At 42.9% G+C, this 23,844-nt stretch overlaps 1 protein-coding gene across 1 annotated transcript in view; it reads left to right on the top strand.

The window, feature by feature from the left end:
* The window catches only part of PRKN (parkin RBR E3 ubiquitin protein ligase), a gene marked incomplete at its 5' end in the record, with an annotated part of 1,032,625 nt that overhangs the window by 200,085 nt on the left and 808,696 nt on the right, over positions 1-23,844 (top strand).

Genomic DNA, 23,844 nt, shown 5'->3' on the forward strand with positions numbered 1-23,844 from the left:
TAACCTTTCTTCAGAGGTTGGTTATTGCTGCCGTTATTAAATATTTCAGACGTGGTCAAACTGAGCCTCCATCCTGCAGTAAAAGGTAAATAGCAGGCCAGTGTCCCGTCTAGAGTGCTCGGTGCTGATTCACCCTCAGACTGTTGATTCTACGGAACGAAAATAAAGTGCTCATCCTCAAATCCGGGACACCTTTCTAAGTAAACTTCTCCTTCAGTCTTTCCAAAATTTCGGTATGTTCTTCATCCATAATACCCTTCAATATGTATTTCTGTTTTTTTTTTTTTTCTGCTCAAATGTACTATTTTTTGGTGTATTAATTTAATTTTGGGAATCAGAAGCTCATTTGAAATGTCTCAGATCCTAAGTACTTGAGAATCTCTTTAATTTAGAGGAATAAAATCTAACCTTGTTCTAAAAATGTAATTATTCAGTGGTGTTACAGAAAATTCATTTTAACTAATGTAATAATTTTTAAAAGAATCCGTTGAATTTTTGTATAGCTTATGCTTATATTAACTTAAACATTTTCATTTGTTCTGCAATTCATCTACATTATGGTTAGCCTCACTTCCTTCCAGAATTAAGTTCTAAAGGAGTAAAAAATCCCTTTTTTTCATACATTGGTGAGTCATTTAAAAAATGATCGTTATAATTATGAGTAATGATGCATTGCTCTTATGACATATGTGAATTGAGAATTAAATATTAGGACCAACCAAAGGTTAATTTTTAAAAAATAAAAAAATTAAAAAAGGCAAATGAACACATGACCAAACACATGGTGAAGACTCACTCACCAGAGTTTATTACTTAAACACAAATTTAAAAAGAATATTGCAGGCCCTATAAGAAATAGATGAAGTTCTAGTGGGACATTTATGATGAATGACAATAATTTGTTGTAATGTTTGTTTTAACAATTGTGTGAACACTAGTGAATTCTGTCCTGAACCGTGAATGTTACAGGCACAGCTCGTGTCATTGAAGCAAGCAGACATAGAAAAAAATTTTTAAATCTTGAGGAAGCTATTTCATGAGGAAATACTGTGTGGCTGTCTTGTACACAGGCATAGACAATTCAGTATAGCTTTACAAAAAACTGCACAGGAGCTTGAGGTGAGAAGTTGTTGCAAGGCTTCTAGGTTGTTTTGTGTGTGTGTGTCTTTTTAGGGCTGCACCTGCAGCATATGGAGGTTCCCAGGCTAGGGGTCGAATGGGAGCTGTAGCCGCTGGCTTACGCCACAGCCACAGCAGCACCAGATCCAAGCCATGTATGCGACCTACACCACAGCTCGGGGCAATGCTGGATCCTTAACCCACTGAGCGAGGCCAGGGATTGAACCCACATCCTCATGGATACTAGTCAGATTCGTTTCTGCGGAGTCAGGATGGGACCTCGCTGGGTTGTTTATTTATCCATGTATTCAACACATTCGCATCCAGTGAGCTGTGCCACGGGGGTGCAGCCTTGAACAGTAAGGACAGGTTCCTGCCCTCCTGGTGGTACCTGTATTCTCAGCATGTGAGGTCAGGAAAGCAGGACAGTCGTAGTTGACATTCGCCCGAATTTAGTGGTCAGTGTAAAGCCTCAGACCAGGGTCTGCTGTGAGTAGCTGAGTGTGCCCTTTCTCTTCACGGCACCTGCCTTTGTATCTCCTCTCACTAAAATCAGATAGGGCCGTATTCACTTTGTGTATCAAGAACAAATTGGGCCAAGTCCCCTACTCTGAAAGGGTTATTTCTTCCTAGTTTTATAGAAGTCTTAAGGTATTTTTGAGTGTACTCTTCTGCCATTTGCCACGTGTGTGTGTAGCACTGGAGATAAAAAGATGAAGAAGTCTTCATATGGTCACCAGGAAGAGAGGAGTTGAGAGGAGTCAGACGCGGGACGAGAGTTACAAGTTACAGGTTAGAAATCAATGCAGAGAACAGTGGGCTCCTAAGAGCAAGGAGCAGCTATTTCTCAAAATTAAGAAAAAATAGCACCTGAGATACTCCTGCTGTCTATTTCACTCAGCTTAATCTAGTAGCCATCAACTCTAAACACTGTTCAGACTCAGTCTTTTTCTTTAAAGCATTATCTTCTTGTTACCAGATTTTGACTTTAGAATTCCTTCTTCACAGTAGGGGGGGAAATAGAACTCAGATTCCCAGGACCACTCAGTATTATCAGCAATCATTTTCTGTAGCCAGGAGTTGATTTTTAGATTCGTTGATATCTATTTCCCGGATGAATTCCAATTGTTCTTCTGAAGTTAAACAAATTAACTATATCTACTGGCAAGGTGGCTATTGTGGCTGAATAAGATTCTTTTAATCTGTAACCACTGCACATTTCCTAAGCACCTACTGTGTGTAAGGCATGAGGGCAGGCTCCATGGAGTGTGCAGGGACGTGGGCCCTATGGGCCCTGCTCCCTGGGAGCTCACAGCAGTGAGGTGGGTAGGTAGGGGTGGACGCGTGCTCCAGCCAGCCTCAGCTTCTCACATTTCTCAGGCACCACTGGTATAAAGTTGTTATGCAAAATAAAGTCATATGAACCTTTCCTTTTTTTTTTTTTTTTTTCAAAATACAAGAGACACAAGAGAGATGAGATGCTTCCGTCTTTCAGCTTTGAAATAGAGCACAGTGACACATAGGCCTGGCTGTCCCAAGTCGGTGGGTCTCCCGGAGAACAGAAGGACTGTAGGCCATCACTGCCACTCTGGGCCACTGGTGTGCTTTTTCCTACAATTAAGCCAGGAACTAGTACCGGCTCCACGTGGGGCTCCCAGAGCACCGCAGGTCAGGGTGCTTGTGTCCTCAGCGTTACAGCGACAGCTCTTCTAGTTTCTTGCCCTCATTTCTTCCTTGAGGCATATGACAGCAGAGGAAAGGATAGGTCTCCTCCCCTCCTTCCCTCCCCTCCTTCCTTCCTGCGGAAGCCCTGAACCCTCCCTACTGTTACCTTCCGTTGGCTCCTTTCCCCCACTTGGGCAAATGTAAATGAAGGTATGGTTAAGTGTGTCCTTCCCCAGATGGAAGCAAATATATTAAAATTTGGTTCCAAACTCCATGATCCAGATATAGCTCCACTTGGGCTCTGCTTATACCTTACTAGTCAGAAAATACATGTCGTCAGAAATCAGAGAAGGGAAAAACTTAATCAATTCCAACTGCATATGGAGGCATTGGTACGGGAGGCCATCTCTGTGAAGCTTAGCAGAGTGGCTGGGAGCAGACGGGAGCACTGCCGCCCAAGTTCAAATCCTACTCTGCACCATGAACCTGGCCTCAGGTGGCTTTCTGGGTCTTCGTTCCTAGCCTCTGAGAAGGGGGTAAGAAAGGGCAATAGTGATTTATTCCATACAATTGTTACCGAATGTGATATTTATAAAGGGACTACACCTGTTCCTGGACATTGTAAATTCCATGCAGTCTGAGCCTGGCCTTGAAGAATAAATAGATTTTGCAGGTAGAGATTTTGGAATGACGTTTCAGTGGGAATGAGAAGCAAGTGGAAAAACAACATAAAAGCCAAAGAATATAGTGGATTTGCAGACTGGGAGTAATAGGATGGTCTTGGAGTGGGGTGTGTGTGTGTGTCTGTGTGTCTGTGTGTATCTGCTTGGGGTGAGCCAGTGTACACAAATGGCGTATGTTGATAGATTTAATGACGCCTTGATGTAATGTAGCTAAAAGCATGGAGTTCCCTAGTGGCTCAGTGGGCTAAGGATTCAGTGTGCTCATTGCTGTGGCTTGGGTCACTGCTGGGGTACAGGTTAGAAGGTAAGACTGGCCCAGGGACTTCCGCATGCTGTGGGCTTGCTCCCCCCCCCCAAAAAAAAATATTGAAAAACAAAAAATTTAGCCAAATGCCAACTTGTAAGACACATGTATTACCTATCTTAATTTGTCTGTTTTGTTTCTGAGCAAAACCAGGTGTTCCAACATAACAGCATTACTGCCTTTTAGATATCACTAACTTCCTTGAGTGAGCTCTCATTCCATGCCTGGCAGGTACTCAGTGATTACTTAATCGCACTGATTTCTTAGAGTGGCCTTCTGTTACACTCTCGATCTACATGTATAAAAACCACATTAGGTAGGTCAAGTGAACAGCTCACCTCTATCAGTCTTATGTGCTGTGTAACAAGTGGCCCCACTTGGTGGCTTCAGACAACACCAATTTATGGTCTCAGAGTTTTCTATAGGCTGGATGTCTGGGCAGTTTTCCTGGGTCCTCTGCTCAGGGTCTCATAGGCTGCAATCAAGGTGTTCTTTTCTGGAGTCTGGATCCTTTCCAGGCTCACATGGTTGTTGGCACGATTTGGGTTCTGCAGTTGTAGAACTGGGGTCCCTGAGGGATTTGGTCAGCCTCCAGGGGCCACAGCATCTCGAGGGTACTCTCCCCACAGGGAGCTCACTTCTTCAAAGATTCTCCTTCATCTGCTCTTTCAGAGTAGACCCGGGTTCTTCTTAAGTGAGTCAGTGGGCTAGGTCAGGCTTACCCAGGCAATCTCCTTTTTTTTTTTTTTTTTTTTGGCTGCACCCCTGTGCCATGTGGAAGTTCTTAGGCTAGGGATTTAAGCTGCACCACAGCAGCAACCAATGCAATGGCAATGCCAGATCCTTAACCTGCTGCACCACAGAACTTTCTCCTTTTTGATTAGCTCAAAGTCAACCGATGGGATATTCTGTATATCTGCAGAGTAGCTCCACCTGTGCCATAGAATGAGCCTGATACTGGAAGGGACACCTGATCTTTTCACATTTCTCACCCACACTCCAGGGGAGGTGAGCATATATGCCACAGAATGGAACCTTGGGGACCATCACAGATTCTGCCTCCCAAATTTCCCAAAGTTATGAAAATGAAAGTTTCATTGACTCCAAAGCACTCTGTAAGATCTCTCTTCTTATCTTTGCTGTCATGTGTATCTCGTCCTCAAACACGGCACACATCTCACGTTAGGAGCAATTAGCACAGGGCTGGATAAGACTATGTGTGATCGAGTCTGTGTCTGAATTCTCTGTACTTTAAACATTAGGTTGATTCTTTAGAAGATGCTTTCTCTTTCAGGATTATGTCATTGTCAGGCTGAGCTCCCAAAATGATCAAGCAGAATACCTACCATCTTAACTTTTTTAGCTCTTTTAAAAATTTTTATTCTTATTTTTTTTAGCCACACCCATGGCGTATGAAAGTTCTTGCACTGGGGATTGAATCTAAGCTGGAGCTGCAGCAACACTGGATCCTTTAACCTGCTGCACCAGGGTGGGTCTGTAACCTGCAACTTTTCAGTGACCTGAGCCACTGCAGTGGGATTCTTAACTCACTGTGCCACAGGGGGAACTCCAGCTCTTATAGCTTTACCTGCGTATTTATTTACATTTCAAAGCCAGTGCAGACATGTGCTGGCATTTCCCCTCTTCCATCTCATTCGTATCCTATCGTAAGCTTCATGTATTTTTCAATCGTCTTGTTTTTACTAAGGAAACAATTCCAGTCAAGCACACTCTATGTCAGTTATGGCTTGTGAGACTAAGGTATTTAACTGAAAAATTGGGGGCAGTTCTGCAGAGCCCTGGCGAGGTCACTATGCTGTCACATAAATGGTACTTTGAGCCATGGGCTGCATTCACAGTTTTCATTTGCCACTTGAAAGTTGAGGACATCCAGAACTACTGAAGAAGGCCCACTTATTTGGAAACTTCAATGGCTTTGGTTTATGGAAGCAGTCAAAGTCAGAAACCAAGGCTTTAGGAAGGTCTTATCATTTTTTGCTGCTCAACAGATTTCATTTATCAGCCAAGTTACTGTCAAAGGAATACACAGCTGCAAAATGATAAATAGTCAAATGGAAGAAGGTCTACTTCATTTTGCTGCCAATATCCTCAAATAACAGTAAATGCAAGATCCTCCTCAACAGGGCCCCGGGGATGATGAAGAGGAAACGAAGAAAATAAATAATTCCTTATTCACTTCATAAATAAACATCTTGCAAACAAACCTAGGCAGAATATGCATTATTTCTACATCCAATTCATTTTTTAAAAAAACAAAGTAGGCCAGCAGGAACAAATCTTTCACGCCAACACATATGGACATCAGGAGCGCTGGTTTTCAGATTGGCTAGGGTACCATTTACTCATCTAACTCCTTGGGAATCAACAATAACAAGAGAAGGAGTCAGTTAACCCAAACAGCACGGGATCATTTAGGAGTGGGTGCTCTTTATAAATACATTCACAGCACACCCCTTTTCACACAGGGGTGAAGGAAGCGTAGAGCTTTTATTGGGGACTTAGTTGGTACGTGCCTGTTTCTGACCCTTTCATGACAAAGCCTTATTGAGGTCTGGGCCTTGGAGCAGGTTGAAGTGTTTGATGAGTGTTGTCTCTTGAATTGTGGTCCCCAAAGACTGTCTGCTCTGTTCTTCCCCTGCAGTGCTACCGGGGGCTCATCCTGGCCCATCAGGACTCCATTCTTTGTTGTAGTTCCCTTGTAGTTGATCCTTGACTTTTACCCTTGATTGATCCCCTCATCCGTTGGTGTTTATGCAGAGATTTCTTTTCTTTTCTTTTTTTTCGTTTCTCCATGTGTTCAGGCTTCACTGGGCTCATCCCTGACTGAGATTTGGAAACATACACCAGACGTTACATATTTTCTTTCATTTTGTGCTCTCAGCCATCATTTGAGGCATATATTATTATCCTCATTTATAGATTAATAAATGGAGGAAAGTTTGAAATACTTGTTTTAAATCATAAAGCTGTTAATAGCCCACGTGGTATTCGAATCCATTTATTCCTGAATCTGATATTATGTTCACTGCAACTACCTCCCACCTGCTTTTCCAGTTTTTAAGTTTGATTTAATTTTCTTAGAGAGGCTATCTTTCAGGTATCGACTCTAATTTCAAAAGGCTGAAGTGGAACGGACTGTGGCCAGGGCATCCAAGTCATACTAAGTTGGGTTTAAATCCCACAAATGACATTTATAAACCCATGTGACCCTGGGAAGACTGCATTTCAGCAACACAGTGGTTTCCTCTGTAAAACTCATGAAATAGATACATAAACCTCTCAGGGATCTTCGACAGAATCCGACCTCAAGCAGGCACCATAGTAGACACTCCAAAAATGGTATCTGAGAGAGATAGAATGTGTCATTAAAATTACGGAGTAATATAAGCTAAAGAACATATAAATATTCTACTTCAGTTTCATTATAAGCCCAGATCTCAAAAGTCATACAGCTCAGAACAGAAGATGTTTATAATTAATTTCCGTGCACAGAAGAAGCAGTTATAAAACACTAACCACAATGGTGTGTATTTCTTGCAGGTCAGTGACATTTATTGCTGGTCTCATGGCATACCCTTAATACAGGCATCATTTAATTTCTAAAATGTAATTACTTCCTGACCAAAGGATTAAAGCAGGGTGACAGTAGCAACCAAACCAAAAGTGGTTTAATTGTAGATTTTCACTTGTAAAGTCGAGTAGCAAAGACATTAGCTGCATGAGGTGTGCTTCTGTGTCCATGCTGTGGTGGACACTTGAATGCTACACATGTTTTCTTCGTCTTCATTTGAAACCCTGAATGCATTTCTCTGTCTAATATTGGCCTCTTCTTATTCATTCTGAGTGTAAATCATCCTGGCAGAAACAAGACACATGTCTACGCACAGACCCATTTGGCCAGATTTTGCAATATGCAGTTCAATTTAGAAATGAAATCAAACCAGTAATGAATGGTGGAGGAAACTGAAGAGCTAAAAAGTGAATGGCTTGTCAATTTGTATTATTTTTACTAAACAGCGTGGTTGTTGGCTTGTACAGTTTTAGATGAAGAAGTATTTTGCAGATCTCTGAGTCTACTGGATTTGAGTGGGTTTTATGGGCAAGTTTCTATAAAGGTAAGTTGAGTCTTTGACTGGTTTTTAAAAAACACCAATAGAGAAGCATATGTGCTGGCAGCAGGGAGACAGGCAGGAGATAAGAAGATGACCTTTCTTTAAATCATTGCCTGGGACGAGCAGAAGTGGAGACGCTGAGCATCACACCCCCACCTGCTGTACCAGGTTCCCCCACTGGGCCTTTGTCCTCAGGGTCTCAGCATCGTCTCAGTGGGACCCCACGCAGTCGGGTGCTTTCTCCCCTTGGAAGGACTGCTTTCTGTCCACTCAGCTGACATCTGCATCTCCTGAGTGTTTTTATGACCTTTTTCCATACCTTGCTGTGCATCAGAATTACTCTGCAAGCTTCAGAAATACCAACTAAAACTGAATAAATAACCAGTTTCCAGGCCCCAATCCCAGATGTATGGATTTGCATGGTGGCTCTCCAGAGCAGGCCCTTCCTGTCACCCATCTGCAGTCCTCTCCAAGGGTCTAGATAGCCACCCACCCCAACGTCCCTTCCTCTGCCTCATGTCCTGGACCACAGAACAGAGAAACAGGCCCCAGCAGCCTCCTGATTTTGGTGACTGCATGTCCCACAGCCCCTTTCAGCAGGAGGACAACAAGCCCTGTCCTGGAGTTTGCCAGTGCCTGCTTAGAGCTCAAGTCCCTCCCACCTTATGGCCTCACCTGCCACCTGGCTTCATGCCTTGACCAGGGATGGGCTCTCCCAGTGGGCTGTCTACAGCAGGGAGTGAGGGGGAGCAGCTCTGTGTTCCAGAAAGCACCTCTGATCATGGTGCTGCTGCCCTCCAGGAAGGGCTTTAAAAGATTCTATGAAGTTTGTGGACCATGGTCCTTCATCTGGACAGCTGTGGCTGTTGATGCTGTGGGTCGGACCTGTCTAAGGCTGACCTGTCACCCCCAGTGGGTACTGTGTTTGAGTTGTGTGGGCGGTGTTTCCATCTCAGTCGTGTGTTATACCACCTGTTTCTTCTGCCAAGAGGTGATGCTGGAACTTCGTCCCAATTTCCTCCGTCTCCTTCCTTAATGGACGTTTTCACACTGTGATGTTGACGTTTTCTTGAGCTACAAATCGTTATTCTTCCCCATGAAAATTTAAATACTCCTCTAATTGGTGTGTTATATTTACTGATAGTCTTTTTTATCTAAGTTTGGGACCAAGTCTGAGGATTTACACTATGTAAAGTAAAGGGAGGAAATGAGGACGCGGGACTGTAGGAGTGTTTGCTTTTCTGTGCGGCCCCCACCTCCCACACACAGGGGCTGCAGGAAAAGGGAACAGTGGATACGAGAGAAGAGCTGGAAGGGGAGGCAACAGCAGGCTGCGAGCCTCGGTTTCTGCACACGTGGAGGCCACGTCAAGAGGTATAGTCCCGTTTGCACTGCAGGAGTGAAAACAGAGCAGGGACACTATAGAGCAATATTCCGAGAGGTCACGAGGTTGAGAATGGGGTTCTGTGAAACTGCGTGTTCTCTCTCAGTGTTCCCCTTGATTTTCCATGACTCTCTGGCCATTTGTGTGTGTGCTTCTTCTCCCAGCCAGTTCTCTCTGTCTCTCTTTCTCTCTACAGCTCCCTCTCTGCTACATTTTCGCCTATGTAAATCTTTCTCTTCATTTTTTATTCTCTGCCTTGCACATGCTTGGCCTTTCTCCACACGCACACACGCACACACACACACACACACACGCACACACACACACGTTTCTATTTGTATGTCTCTATATATGTTTAGTAGAGGATTCCCAGGTATAGTTCCAAGGTTGTGATTATTATTGCAGTTCACATACAACCTACGAAGGTTTTTTAATCATTGAAGCATCGATCTCTTCCAGTTTATCCTCCTACATGATCTTACCGAAGCTGAAATACATAACCAAAAGGAGATTTATCTTTAAGTAAGATTTGCTGACTCTTACAGTTACCGTAACACAACCTAGTCTCATCATCAAGTTCAGACGAGGGTTCGGGTTAGGGTATGCATCCAGCTTTCAGCGGCGGCTTGATAGCAAGACCTCAGAGTGAAAGCGTGACAACAGAAGTTTGGAGACCTTTGCAAGACTGTAACTCGATGACAGCCAAACCACCAGGTGGTTTGGACAGGTGATCAAACAACGGGTCATTGCCTGAAAAGTCAGGCAACCTGGCTTTGAAAAGGACGGTTCTTGAAATTAGATTCTTCAGTCAGTTTGGAAAATCTGGTTAGCAAATGGGCATACCTCTCAGGCAAGGAGGACAGTACACCCCACAAATGGTGACTATAGCTGCTGGGAAGAGGCCGTTATGTCCATTTGGAGTCCAGAAGGGCTAGTGCACAGTCTTCTTTGTTCATCCTTATTCATGTGTTCAGTGAGGCCCACCAATGTCATCATCCAAATCTGAAGTCTATTATGTAGAATAAACAATAATTTCAGTAGCCATACTACTATTAAAATAAGACTTTATCTTCTTAATGCTGACACAAACATGGCTGTTGTAATGTAGCCGTCCCTACGTGATGCAGTTAAATGAAGATTTATAACCAATTTATATTTAATCTTTTGACAACATTCATTTAGCATTGCCAAATAGCAGAAGCTGAGAAACATTTTGTTTTAGAATCCCAACACTGTAAAAACAATTATCAACCTTCATGTCATTTTAATGGGTCTGGAAGAACATTTCTCATGGTGTTCTCATAGAATTTAAGTTATTTTAGGGTGACTGTGTTGTGATGTTATCTTCTGCAAGCTAAAAGGCTTTCTCCTACAGCAGGGTTAGTTTCAAGCGTAGTTTCCTGACTTCCCCCACATAGCTACCATGATTCATTCACTGATGTAGGGAGAATGCAGTAAAATGTAATCTCCATCCTCAAAAACCTAAAGCTGAATAAGGTTGACAAAAGTACCTAGGGAATATGTGGGATGGAAAGTGATTTAAGTGCCCAGAGAAAAAGTTAAATAAAATGTAACATGAATTTAAAGGTAGAAGACTAATATTTGATGGATGAGCCTTTAAGACGTCCTGGAAGAAGTGGTGATACATCTGGACCTCAAAAGACTAGTGGGAGAAGAGAATTAAGACATGTAGAAATAGGGAGAAACGATGCACTTTTTAGATGTTGTTAGGGGCAAAGGGGAAGGTAAATATTTACTGTGAACTTGTTCGGAGACAGCCTCTGTTAGGACTTTTGCAATCTTCTCTCTCCTTAAAAATAAGAAGATGTTAAATTACAGTTTAGAGAAAGGTATTATTGTGATCTCAAGCAAATATAAAATGAACACATCTAAATAATTTTGTTTAATTCATTAATTAATGAGGGATATAATAAAATACTACGACCAGTTCAAAGAGCACTTTAGAAATTAGGCACCCACCCATTTTTCTCTCTTGTCTATAGAAATGCCCAATAGACCACACACATCTTTGAGGTCACCTGTTTCTCAGGACAGAAATTATTTGCCTGTTTACTGACCAAAATTCTATCAATGACAAGTAACTCCTCTAAGTCTTGGACCTTCAGTCAATGTGAAACAATGAATGCATCCCCATGTGGCTGTAACAATTTAGGTAAATGAATGTCCATAATGTTCATAAAAAATAGCTCCTGAGTTGCATTAGCCACACCTCCTGCGCTCGGTGGCCGCATGTGACCAGCAGCTGCCCCAGTGGGCGGCACAGAGAGAACGTTTCCGACCTTGGGAAGCTTCTGCTGTACAGCACTTGTCTAGAAAGCCTGTGGGTGGCATTTGCCTCTGTGATATCAGAGGACTTGCTGCCTCGTTGTTTGCCTCATTTCCAAGTTTCGTGTAACTAGAGGTGGGAAAGGGAGTGTCTTGTGAGGGCCCAGCTGACCTGAAGTGGAAAGGAGTGGGCAAGGTGGAGACCCAAGAGTCCGTTTCGTGCGAACAAAGAGGCGCTAAGTTTGTTAAGCAAAGGCGTTTGGATCTCCTCCTAGAGGCAAGGAGGAGACATTTAAGGAGAATGATCTGATGAAAGCTTTGGGGAAATTAATATGAGAGCAATTTGGAGAGTATGCAGACCTGATGACCCCTTAGGAAATGACTCAAGTCCAGAGGAGAAGAGGGGACGGAAAGGAGAAGAACCCTCCCCAGGGACGACAGACAGTACCCGTCGGTTCAGACACACCTGCCGTATCGTGATTACCTGACGCACATGACGACAGCGCGTTTTTACTTACATTTCAAAAGGCCGAGAAAGTAAATTGTTTCCCATACGAGTCACTAGTTTAGAACCTGTTGGTGTCAGAGAATTATGTGACATCTCAAGGCGTTGGTTTTATACTAGTGTGCGTGAAACTGATGCTACTTTAAAAAGATTTTATTGGTGTTTATGATTTCTTGTATAATAATAGAAATTTCATGTGTAATAATAGAGTGAAAATGCTAAAACACGTTCTTAGGACATAATTTTCGTAGCTCTTGCTCATATACCGAATTAATCCTACGTGAGACAGCCTCATTTGTGGCTGTCAGTACGCAGATGTCATTTAGAAACTGAGGCCTTTTATTCAGCAGGAGCGAATGGTCACCAAGGTCGCTGAGGCTGAGAACGTGGATAGAGAGGCCCAGGCTAACGTGGGCAAGGCAGCCATCAGTGACCAGGCCAGCGGGCACACTTAAAGGAAATGGAAAGACTTCAGCAAATAACTTGCTCGTTTACTTGTTTCGCGTCCCTCCTCGGAACCAAGTCAAGGGCTGTGGATCCCCAAGTCCCTCTGGGACACGAGGGGAGAAAGGCAGCATCCTCCTCCTTAGAAAACTGGGTTCCACAAGGAAATAGACACAGGCAGTGGTGACTCTAAATTAATGGCAGACATACAAGCAAAACGAGCCACGTGTGAAAGCTGTGAGAGAGGGACAGTCCCTCTGCCTGTCGCGGGGCTGAGGGGATGTGAGGGGCGTGGTGTGGGAACCACAGCGACTCGGTTTGGATACGGCGCAAGGCAGTGGTTATGAAGTTTGGATAGCTTGGCTGGGAAAAAAATCATGAGGGGCAGGGATAAAGAACTCTGGGAGTTCCCTTCGTGGCTCAGTGGTTAACAAATCCGACTAGGAGCCATGAGGTTGCGGGTTCCATCCCTGGCCTCTCTCAGTGGGTTAAGGATGCGGCGTTGCCGTGAGCTGTGGTGTAGGTTGCAGACGTGGCTCGGATCCCGCGTTGCTGTGGCTCTGGCGTAGGCCGGTGGCTACAGCTCCGATTCAACCCCTAGCCTGGGAACCTCCATATGCCGCAGGAGCAGCCCTAGAAAAGGCAAAAAGACAGAAAAAAATAATAATAGTAATAAAATAAAATAAAAAGGATTCTGGCCACGAATAGCACTGTTTGTCATTACTAGTACAGATTCTAGAACTGTCTTTTTTTTAATAATGATCAGTAATTTAAAATATTTCTGTAGAGAATAATAGAAATATATTTCGTAGTAAGATACAGCATGTAAATGAATTTTTTATAAAGATAAAACCAGTATTTTCATAAAAAGTCCCTTCCCCGATGCTCCTTTGTCCTCCAGTCTGAGAGCCCGGGATGGCAGGTCTTCGCCGTCCAGTGGAAGAACGTCGCTTTAGGTAAACAAAGCCAATACCATTTTTCGTTTCGTTTTGTGTAAGTCAGTGGTAAAATGTGTTTTTTAGGAGCTGATTCTTTTAGTAGTTTGGAGACGGAGAGAAGAAGAGAGAATTCTTGGGAGGCTCCTGGGTACTTGAAATGGCCTGAGTCAGCGGGGGGCGGACCTTGGAAGGAGTGGAGAGAAGAAACGCCGGCGCGTTTATGAAGTCGCCTCCTAAGCGTTTATTAAGGGGGGTCAGGGGGTCCGGAAGCCACGATGAGAGGAGGCAAACCAAGTGTCCAGCTCGGGGGGGACCAAGGTGCCACAAATCAAGCGAAGAGACACCTAAAACTAATGTGATAGAGTCGGAAGTTGTGGGCTCTGGATGTTGAATTGTCCCCTGGAATGACCTTGCCTTCCCTTAACTCATGGGCTGTTTGTCTCCTGCTCACCCTTTTCAGGGGGATTCATTCTAAGGTGTCTCCTGGGACCTTGATTTCCATCCTGTGATCCCTGAGACTTGAAGCAAGCCCTAATTAGAGAGGTTAGGGGCTATTTGGGGGTGGCTGCCTGACAGCACTGAGCAGGCTCCTTTTGATCTGGGCAGACGCCTCCCTCTGTCTTCTGAAGCTATGCGAGTAGATGCACCCGGATGGAATACAGAATTGGGGGAATGTGCCGCCAGGTCATTTCAGAAATTGAAAATCAAAGAACTTTCAAGATAAAAGACTCTATATTCGAAGTATATGTTCTTATCCCCATTCTGGGTTTATTCTTCACTATTCTAAGATCCTTCCCTTCTGTGTACACAGTTGTTAAATACCCTCTAAGGTATGCATGAATCCGTGTAAGAGTTATTCTTATATTTTAACACTTTTAGGGTGAAGATTGCCTTGGTTGTGTTTTATCGTTTTTGTCCCATGTTCCTAGACTGTCAGGCACACAGTGACATTCTTGTTTTAAACGTCATTCATGCCATTGGTGGATGCGATCTTGACAGGTTCCTGATTTTCTCCTCTTTCCTTATTACCTCTGCCCCACTTTCTTTTCACGACTCTTCTCCTCCCCGAAGCAGTCCAGCTCCTTAGGCCAACAAGACTTAAAGTAAGTTTAGAAAGCTAGATCTTTCCTAAGAAATTATACACGGTTCTTTCTTTTCTCTGTTGATGGCTAATAAGTACTTGTTTTCTCTCCTAAATGTCTCTAAATTTACTTTTTCTATACAGAGGTGGTGAGAAGCATGTCCTGGCCTGTGTTTCTGTTCTAAAAGTTCTAAACGCAAGGGCTAGGCAGTGCCAGAAGGTGGCACAGGCATCACTGTAAAGCTGCAGCACACACCAAGTGACCCTCAAAATATTGACGTTTACAATATTGAGTTCAAATTAGTTAAACTAATCTGATCCGTTTCCCAAGTACTTGATCAATGAATAGGATTAGTATTCATTGGACTCTATTCAAGGTTGAAAGTGGGTGTGGGTAACAGAAACGAAACTGCTCTTACATAAACCCTGTCCTTCTGTGATTTCAACATAGGAAGACACTACAGAAGATAAGGCACTTCACTGGGATACAGACAGGAAGCTTGTAGGAGAGAGGTGACCCCTGAGCTGGGCTGTGACATCATGGTTGGGATTGAGATGGGTCCTGAGAGGCCTTTTGAGTTGGGAACCCGTGAAGCAGACTGTCGGGGTCCTAGGGTCCTGGGGTAGCTTTGAAGAGTGTTTCTGCCAGCGTGCTTCTCATGTATACTTTTCGCCGTGTTATCAGCCTTCATTGAGAAGACAGGACCTTTATATCCTCCCCCCAGCGTGATGATGACGTCATCTTACATTTTTAAACTAATTACCATGTCCCTGAAGAAAAGTAATCCTTGTCACATTTTAAGAAGTTGTGAAAACTTAATGAATCTCAGTCACCACCCAAGGCTTTTTGAAATCAATACTGGGAAAAAGCAGACTTATTAGCCTTATATATTTTGCCTTGTCATTTGGTACCGGCAAAATAAGATACTTAAAACACTGGAAAACGTAAGAAGAGATGTAGTGGTAGTTGTGAAGACCTAGCCTGGGAACTTTCATATGCCACAGGTGCTGCCCCCCCAAAAGAATGTGGGAGTGTGGGGGGAGGGGAATGTCACACCTCACTTATTATTCTCTTATTGATGCCACCCCCTCTGTAGAGTCACTCTCTTTGCAGTTTTCACTAACACTTAGAACATTTAAAATAAGTAGGTTCTAAAATCATTTTTAAAATATCAAGTAGGGGCGTTTACTTTTATAAAAATGAAGAAATTCTGTTGATTGTAATGTGGTACCACAGATTGCCATTTCTTGGCATAACCTGCAATTTTATAATATGTGCTACATCTTAAAAATGAGATTTACCTTTCTCCATTGATAATTGCTGTAGCTGTGCCTCCTTGCTGAATGCCGGTGCTCTGAAACATGAACAGACATTTCCATGAAGCCTTTGGTGCTGATGGGACGAGGGCAGTGGGGTGGTGAGGCTGATGCAGAAGCTGTAGTGATTGCTGGCAATGGCCCTTAATTGCCAGCCTGTGTTCAAGTGCCACTTCTTCGAGCCATTGAATCAGTCCCCTACAGTATTTAGTAATAACCGCCTTGCAAGTCAAGATGACCATGTGGTCCAGGGGAAAGCGTAGGCTTTCTCATCAGGAAAACTTGTGTTCAAATCTCTGACCACCCCATGGCTCTCTTGGGGACAGCACTCAGCCTCTTTGAACTTGCGTTTCCTCGTTTATACAGTGGATGTAACCATGCTTATCTTTCCAAGAAGAATAAGCACTCATGTAAGGAAGTCTGCTGTTAGCATGAACTTTTGGAATCCGTTTTAAATCTCCTTCAATACCATATTACCAGCCACACAATAAAAACCCGCGGTTATTTTGGAACTATTTTATTTTCTTAAGCACATTAGCTGGCTTGAAAATGTTACCCACTGCACGGGATCCATAACATCCTGTGCTATTGTCATCCCTGATTTTTCTGCAGTCGACCTGTACGGCTCATATAAGAATAAGTTAGATTCGTAGAAAGAAATGTGACTCTAGTAAACTTTAAATCAATTTAAGCACTTTCCATCATGCTTTATATTCCATAATATTACTAAATATTTCCTTGTAAAGGACTTGGTTGGTTTTGAAGCAGCTTTAAAAAGAATCACACCTCAGGTAATTCTAAAAATTTAGAGGTAGTTTTGAGATGGAAAAAATGTGCTAAGAATCAACATTTATAAAAGCAGGAAAATGGTCACCTGAGGAAGCAGGAGGACAAAATGCTCACAGGTTTGGAAATGTGGAAATAACTCGAATTCCATATTTTTGGACAAGAAATAAGAGTAGGTAATGTATCAGACACCGAGCTGAGTGCTTCGCCTGTATCGTTCCTTTCAAAATTCTTCCAAAACGCTCTACCATCTCCATCTCGCAGGTGGGAAGACAGCCCCGTGGGTCACTCGATGCGCTGAAAGTCATGCTTGAGCTGGACGTGGACGGCCAGCTCCTGGGCTGTAGAGACTGTGATGGAGGAAATTGTGCACAGTCTTCGTGAAGCCACTAGTTTGTTCCATCTCAGTGTGAGTTATGGATGGTCCCTCACTGTTCTGAGGAGCTGAGACGGTACGGACACCCACGTCAACCCTTCCCTACCTGGACCCATTTCTAGGAAGAGCAAGCAACTGGATGTATCCTGGCCGCAAACCTGGTCATTTATTTAAATCCAGTCCTTAAATTATGCTTCACTCTACATTTTTGTCTTAGCAATTGAGATGTAGGTATTACTTTTAAGATGAATAATGAAAAAATAAATTGGCAACAACAACAAAACAGGCAAAGGCATTAGCTTTAATCAGCAGTTTTTGCCTCACTGGATGAAATTATATTGCAGATACCTTAATTTAAAAAACCTAGCATAAGAACTGAGAATTAAGTTTTAACTTTCAGGGTAGAATCTCCTTAGAGATTGCTAAACTTTTTTTTTTCTCTTTTTTCTTTTTAGAGCTGTACCTGCAGCACGTGACGTTCCCAGGCTAGGGGTTGCATTGGAGCATCAGCTGCCGTCCTACACCACAGCCACAGCGACACCAGATCCAAGCCACATCCATAACCTACACCACAGCTCATGGCAACGCTGGATCCTTAACCCACTGAGCGAGGCCAGGGATCCAACCCGAATCCTCGTGGATCCTAGTCGGGTTTGTTAACTGCTGAGCCACAGTGAGAACTCCCTGCTAACCATGTTTTCCAAGTGCACAGGCTGGGTGAAAACTGTTTATAATACAGCCTCACCTTGGTTCCTCCACAGGAGGTGAGCTGGTTGTTAGGAGGGGGGAGTGGTGTAGCTCAGTTCAGTGGGGTGTACCAACCCATTGGATAGGAACTGAAATAAAAGCGTTTATGGGTATTAACTGTCTTCCTTTAAAGGAGTTCTACTTGTAAATTCTCAGAATTCAATTTTTTTTCAGTTAGCATTCAGTTATACTCAATTCTGTATAAAAATGCTTAAGTATTTTTGTTTTACTTGTATTTATCACACTAGTCATTTGTGATCTGCAGATAACATTATTTATTTAAAGTGGGATTTGCTAATATTTTGAAGTTAGTTGAGTCAGTTTGGCTGGTGGGAAGATGTTCTAAGAATTTGGTAATCGTGGCTACATTCTACTTGACTTGAATTTTGCTCTCATGCTGTCATACCTGCTACAACTTCCACACCATGTAAAATACGGGAGAATTTATTGACCTGGCAAATATTGAGTGTTTACTAGGTTCAAGGAACTGCACTAGCCATTTGGAACAGATAAAAGAGGGTGCACAGCTACGTACAGGGGGGGCGTAACACCAGTAAAGGCAGGACGAGTATGCAGGGAATGTGGGTCCAAATTCTTTGTTCCGGTTTTCATTAGGTTGAAGTGGACATGGTGCTCATGTATTTGATGACCCCAAGCAGCTTTGATGCACAAGAGATGATTCCAGGCGTGTACATGGAATGGTTTTCACGTGCCGCTGCCTCAGAGTGGTTAATTCCGCGTGCATTGTTCAAACCAGACCTAATGGATAGTATCAGGTCAACAGAAGGGACCATGGGCTGTGCCCAGATGAGCTTGCTGGCCTTCAGAGATAGTACTGATTTTGTTCGTTTAAATCTATTTGTTGTGCTCATGAGGCATATCTTCCGGCACATTTGGTCAAGCACAGGCTGCAGGACCACTGTTCCAAAATAGAAGAGTAAGAATGCTGGCAAATGTTCGGGAAGAAGATTCTCTGTGTTCCATTCCCTATAACAAGGTCAAGGTCCCAGGTCCAGAAACTGGCCTTGAGTCTATTCCATAGTGGGCTCGGAGGAGTCCAATAGGACTGAGGTTGCTCCCTAAGTGAGTAGAAGAAGGAGCAAACTGAGGGAACATGTCTGGCTATAGCTGATCAGTGAGCTAAGCAGTGCAGATAGTAATAATATCATCGGTATTTAAGAAACAAGAACAAAGCTATAGTCAGGAGAAAGGAGGGCAGAAACTGAAAGTACTAAGTGCCAGGCTGGGCAATGGGGGAGGAACTAGATGAAGTCTGTGGAAGATGCTTCGTTCCAGGGACTCTTCCTCACTCGATTCTAGTGTGCCGATGTTAAGACAAGTCTTCTATTTAATGGTGACAAGCTGGGTACTTTCCTACCCTAGAGGTGATGCTTTAGGGAGGTAGCTAATACTTAACGGGGAAGTCAAGGGAAGAATTCTTATAGGAGGTGCCATTCCAACTGGACCATGAATATATGGTCTGATTTCAAAGATGGCGATGACAGTGGGGGTGGGAAGAAGTAGGGGGTGAGTGGTACCGGCTTGGTGTAGGGACTGGGGCATATGCTGGAGGAAGGAAGGAGAGAAGCCCTGCTCTGCCTCTAATAGTACAAGGCACCCAGGTCTTCACACATCTCTGTTCCCCTCACTGTGCCTCAAGTTCAAACCTCTCCGCTTGCTCTTCTCTCCAGCCAACGTTGTTTTCATATTAGTGCGTTTAACGTCTGGTTACTGGACTTCTCAGTGTGACAGGGCAGTCTTCTTAGTATTGTCACCTGCCTGCCTGACAAGGGAGGGAGACAGTGCACAAGACACATCACTGTTCATTCTCTTCTGTGATGGCCAATGTAGTCACTTCTACCCACATTTTTCTCTGCTAAGATAAATTACTTATTTCTTTTAAAAGGGTGGTTTCTTAGCAGTTCCCAGCCACATTCATAATAGGTCCTTTTAGCTGATAGCTACTACATGGGAGAGACAGATAGAGGACATTTCTACAGCCACAGAAGGTCCTCACGGGTAGCTTGCTCTACTTAATATTTTAATAAACTTATATGTGATAAATATAATTTTAAATCCATTGTGTCCTTGCTGCTTATACATTGATACCAAACATCATTTTACCCAGGTCTAAAATATGTTACCTCTCACTCTCTTCTCCCCTAGAAAACAAATTATTCAGGCAATTAAACTCTCGATTCTCTGTGACAGCCAGTGATGGAAACTTCTGAGGTCAATGAAAAGTTTTCATCAGAATCAGAATGAGTTTTCTTAAGTATTCATTTATCTTATTAAAACATCGTCTTCAGGCCATAAGCCCATTATCTAAAATACATTAAAAATTGGAAACTCTGCACATTATGCTGGATTCTCAAAAAGCAGAAGCAGAAAATATGTATTCTTCTTAAACAGGGGCTTTACTCCAATAAGCGGTGGGCATTATTCATACGTTTGACAACTTTTCGGACCATGAGAACAAGAAAAGAGAATAAGGGGAAAGAAAAGAGTTGAGGGAGGATTACGCTCACCAGACAACGTGGGCAAGAAGATCTCGAGATGACGATGAAATGATAGTGCCAAGGAACCGCTGTGGATGCTTCGGACACGGCGACTCGCACTTTGAAAAGGCCCCGAACACCAACTGTGCGTTCACCTTCCGTGGGGGAGGGCTTGGGAGTCTGCATGAAATGAAACCCTTCTGGTTCATGATAAAATAATTACGTAAGTTCGTCAGTGGTTTGGAGTGGAGGGCAGCACTCAGTTGGAAGCAGGCTCTTCAGCATGGGTGTCTAATGCATCTGTGTTTATAAACTTCAGCAGTTTGGCTTGCGGGAGATCAGCCCCTATGCGCTGGGTTCTAGCCTTCCTACAATTTTTTTTTTTTTCCTGAGAAGTACACTGACACATGATCCTCCGTGAAAGTAAAGCTCCCGAGGGCTGATAACGTCAGGGATGTGCTGTGCTCTGTATTCCTGTCCCGCCAGCGTCTGTAAAGTCCTGTGCTGAGAGGACATGCTTGGCATCACCGAAAATGGTTCAAGTACAGAATCCCCGATATTGTGGCTTGACACCTTTTACCACCTTACAAACTTTTAAGTAAGTCATACTTAAAATATACTCCATTATTCTATGAAGAGAACAGCCGAAGCAACCAACTCACTCTAGACGCTCTATTGTTTTAGTTGGAAAAATGTTCTTATTTTGTGGAAGGTGAAGGATTTAGCAGTGAAATACCATGATGCCTGCAACTTAATTAAAACTCATTCAACCAAAATAGTATATATGTGTAGTATATTTGTGTGTCAGTGTATGCACAGACATATGCACTCACGGTACACTCAGAATATGGCAAGATGTTCACAATTGGTGAATTATAGGGATAGTTATAGTTTGTAGGACTTTTGGAATATTTCTGTAGGTTTAAAAAATGATTATATAAAAAGAGGGAAATCGAGTTCCCTTGTGGCACAGCAGGTTAAGGATCTGGCATTGTCACTGCAGCCACCTGGGCTGCTGCTGCGGTTCAGGCTTGATCCCTGGCCTGGGACCCGTCCACATGCTGTGGGTGTGCCCCCCACCCAAAAAGAGGGAAATATGTAAACACAAACACAAGTTGCTCTGATTATTTTGGACAGTGAAAAGGTTGTGATACGGAAGAGCTGATGAGGAGAGAAAAGGGATTTTAAGATCCAAACAGAAGTAAGAGGCGGAGGACTCATGCTATGGACTGGAGACAGCTCAATACCTAGAGAAGAGTTTTGAGGTCGTTCCTCCCTTTGCCTCGCTGCTCCTTCAGGAGTCACGGCTCCAGTTTTGAGTCTGTGCTTCAGACCCTTCCATCAGGCCAATGGGAACGCTGCCCAGATCGCCAGGGTATGGTTTGCACTTATTCCTCTTCTGTGCCCTCCAGGCCCCAGCGTGACACAGAGAAGCTTGCCAACTTTAAACAGTGTGGTGTTGCTGAATAGGTGGGAAAGCCATCCTGAGAGGGGCTCTCAAAATCTGCCTGAAGCCCCCCTCAACTGCTTGACCAGGTAGAGCCAACGGCTTGAAATTTGCCATGGCCAAGACTGGACTGACCTTGATCTTCCCTAGACCGGCTATTAATCCCGAGGCTGCGCTGACGCTGGGAAGCGCTGTGTAATAGATTGCATGTCATCGTGTATGCTTCCAGGGCACGGGGACTGCCGTGCAGCGGTAATTTCTGACTAACTTCTCAAGGACTTTAGTGAAGGTTGTAGCATGCGGAGGTGGGTGTCCCCATCTGCAGATTCTGCCTAGCTCTGGCATGAGCTGAAACAATATTGCAAACGTTGCTATTGCCCTAAGGGAGAGAGAAGAGTCATTTAGTTTCCTGCAGCTTCTGTGATGCCTCGTTTACTATTGTCAAGTCATTGCTAATATGCTCTTTCAACAATGCCAGTGTCTCTGAGACCCTAGTTCCCCTTCGTAAGCATTTACTTTTCCATTCTTTTTCTTCCTCTCTCTCTTTTTTCGTTCTTTCCCTTTACAATCGGTTGTAAAAACTGTGAACTGGCTTCATATTTCTGGTACAGGTTTTAACAATAAAGTTTCTTTGCTATGTTTGTCATGATACACATTAAAATTGTCACGTTCTTGTGATTGTCTGTTGTTATTTCTATAACTTTCAATATATAGTTCTATTTGTTGCATTTATAATATATGTAAAATCTTAGCATGTATTTTATGTAATCAATATATTCATTAACAGCAATGTGATATTCATAGACTTGAATATCTTGTACATTAAGGCACTAAAGCTGCGAAGAAGTGTCCGAATTTCATGGTTTCTTATTTACATACATATAAATATATGTATATTTATAATTTATCTTCCCTTTCCCCTTGAAACTAAACTTTAATCTCTGGAAATTAATAATTACAAAATATATTACCGATAAATGATGCCGTTATAAAACTCGGCATCTTTGTTCTGCTTTACACTACACATGTCACGTAAGAAAAAATGTCACCTGTAATATATTAGTAAAGGTGGCTGAACCCATGACACTTAAATATGACTTTTCGAAATTAGTAAAGCAAATGGATCTGAATAAGACTTTAGGATCTTTTTTTTTTTCATTATTTTTGTACAAATAATAGTTGTACTAATAGTTTTAATAAACTATATGCATTTTAAAGGATGGAGGTTTTCACTCTTAATGATCAAATGTGCTTACCATGCATTATTTCTGGGTGTTCTTGATGATAATAGTAAAAATTTACTAGTAAAACTGCATCTTTATGCCGTGACCTGTCATGTTACTCCTACTCACTAAGAAGCTAAGTAAGGATTAAAAGAACTATTTAGCAATTTTAGAAATTTGGAAGTTGGTTATTTTACTGGTAAGTGGGTCTGAATGAAGTCAATTCTTTGTGGGCATCTAAGTATGAAACCATTTAAAAAGATCCCCCTAAGTTACAGAATAATGCTGTCTCTATATGGTAACATTTGAGAGAAATGGTCAGAGATGTTTATCAGTTTTTTGGTCCAGCTTTTTGCTCTTGAAAATGTCTTATTTGCATGGCATTCGTCTGGGTAGAGCACACTTAGGAAATGCAAAGCACCAGTTTCTGCACAGGGCTGCAAAGTCTTTTAAGCCCTTGAGGGCTTTTGTTTGACTTTATGTGTGACGGTGTGGTGGAAAATCTTCACTGGAAACTCAGAAAACTGTGGTCATATGACTCATGTCATGAGAAATGAGCTGGTTTGTCCCTATAGGTAAGATTTTAAGAGGAAAAATCTGGAGCCTTCAAGACTGGGTTCAGACATATGAAATAGAATTCAGGAGCAATGATCTCTAAATTTCCAGTAGTCTTATATTCCCATCCTTTTAAAACCTTCAACAGAAAAGTGCACCTTTAATTTCCCTGTGTACAAATACCCTTGGTCAGCTCTCCAGGCAGCAGGCTGCTCCTTAGCTGGATAAGTCACAGGGCCGTTGGCAAGAAGAGGAAGGAAAGATATTTACTCTTTTGAGCATAGAACTGGTTTTTCTAAATTAAATTGCTGTATATTCACTGTCATATTTATCCCACTAATGTTTCAAAATGT

The sequence above is a fragment of the Sus scrofa genome, chromosome 1, assembly GCF_000003025.6.
Source record: "Sus scrofa isolate TJ Tabasco breed Duroc chromosome 1, Sscrofa11.1, whole genome shotgun sequence".
NCBI classification, from domain to species: domain Eukaryota; kingdom Metazoa; phylum Chordata; class Mammalia; order Artiodactyla; family Suidae; genus Sus; species Sus scrofa.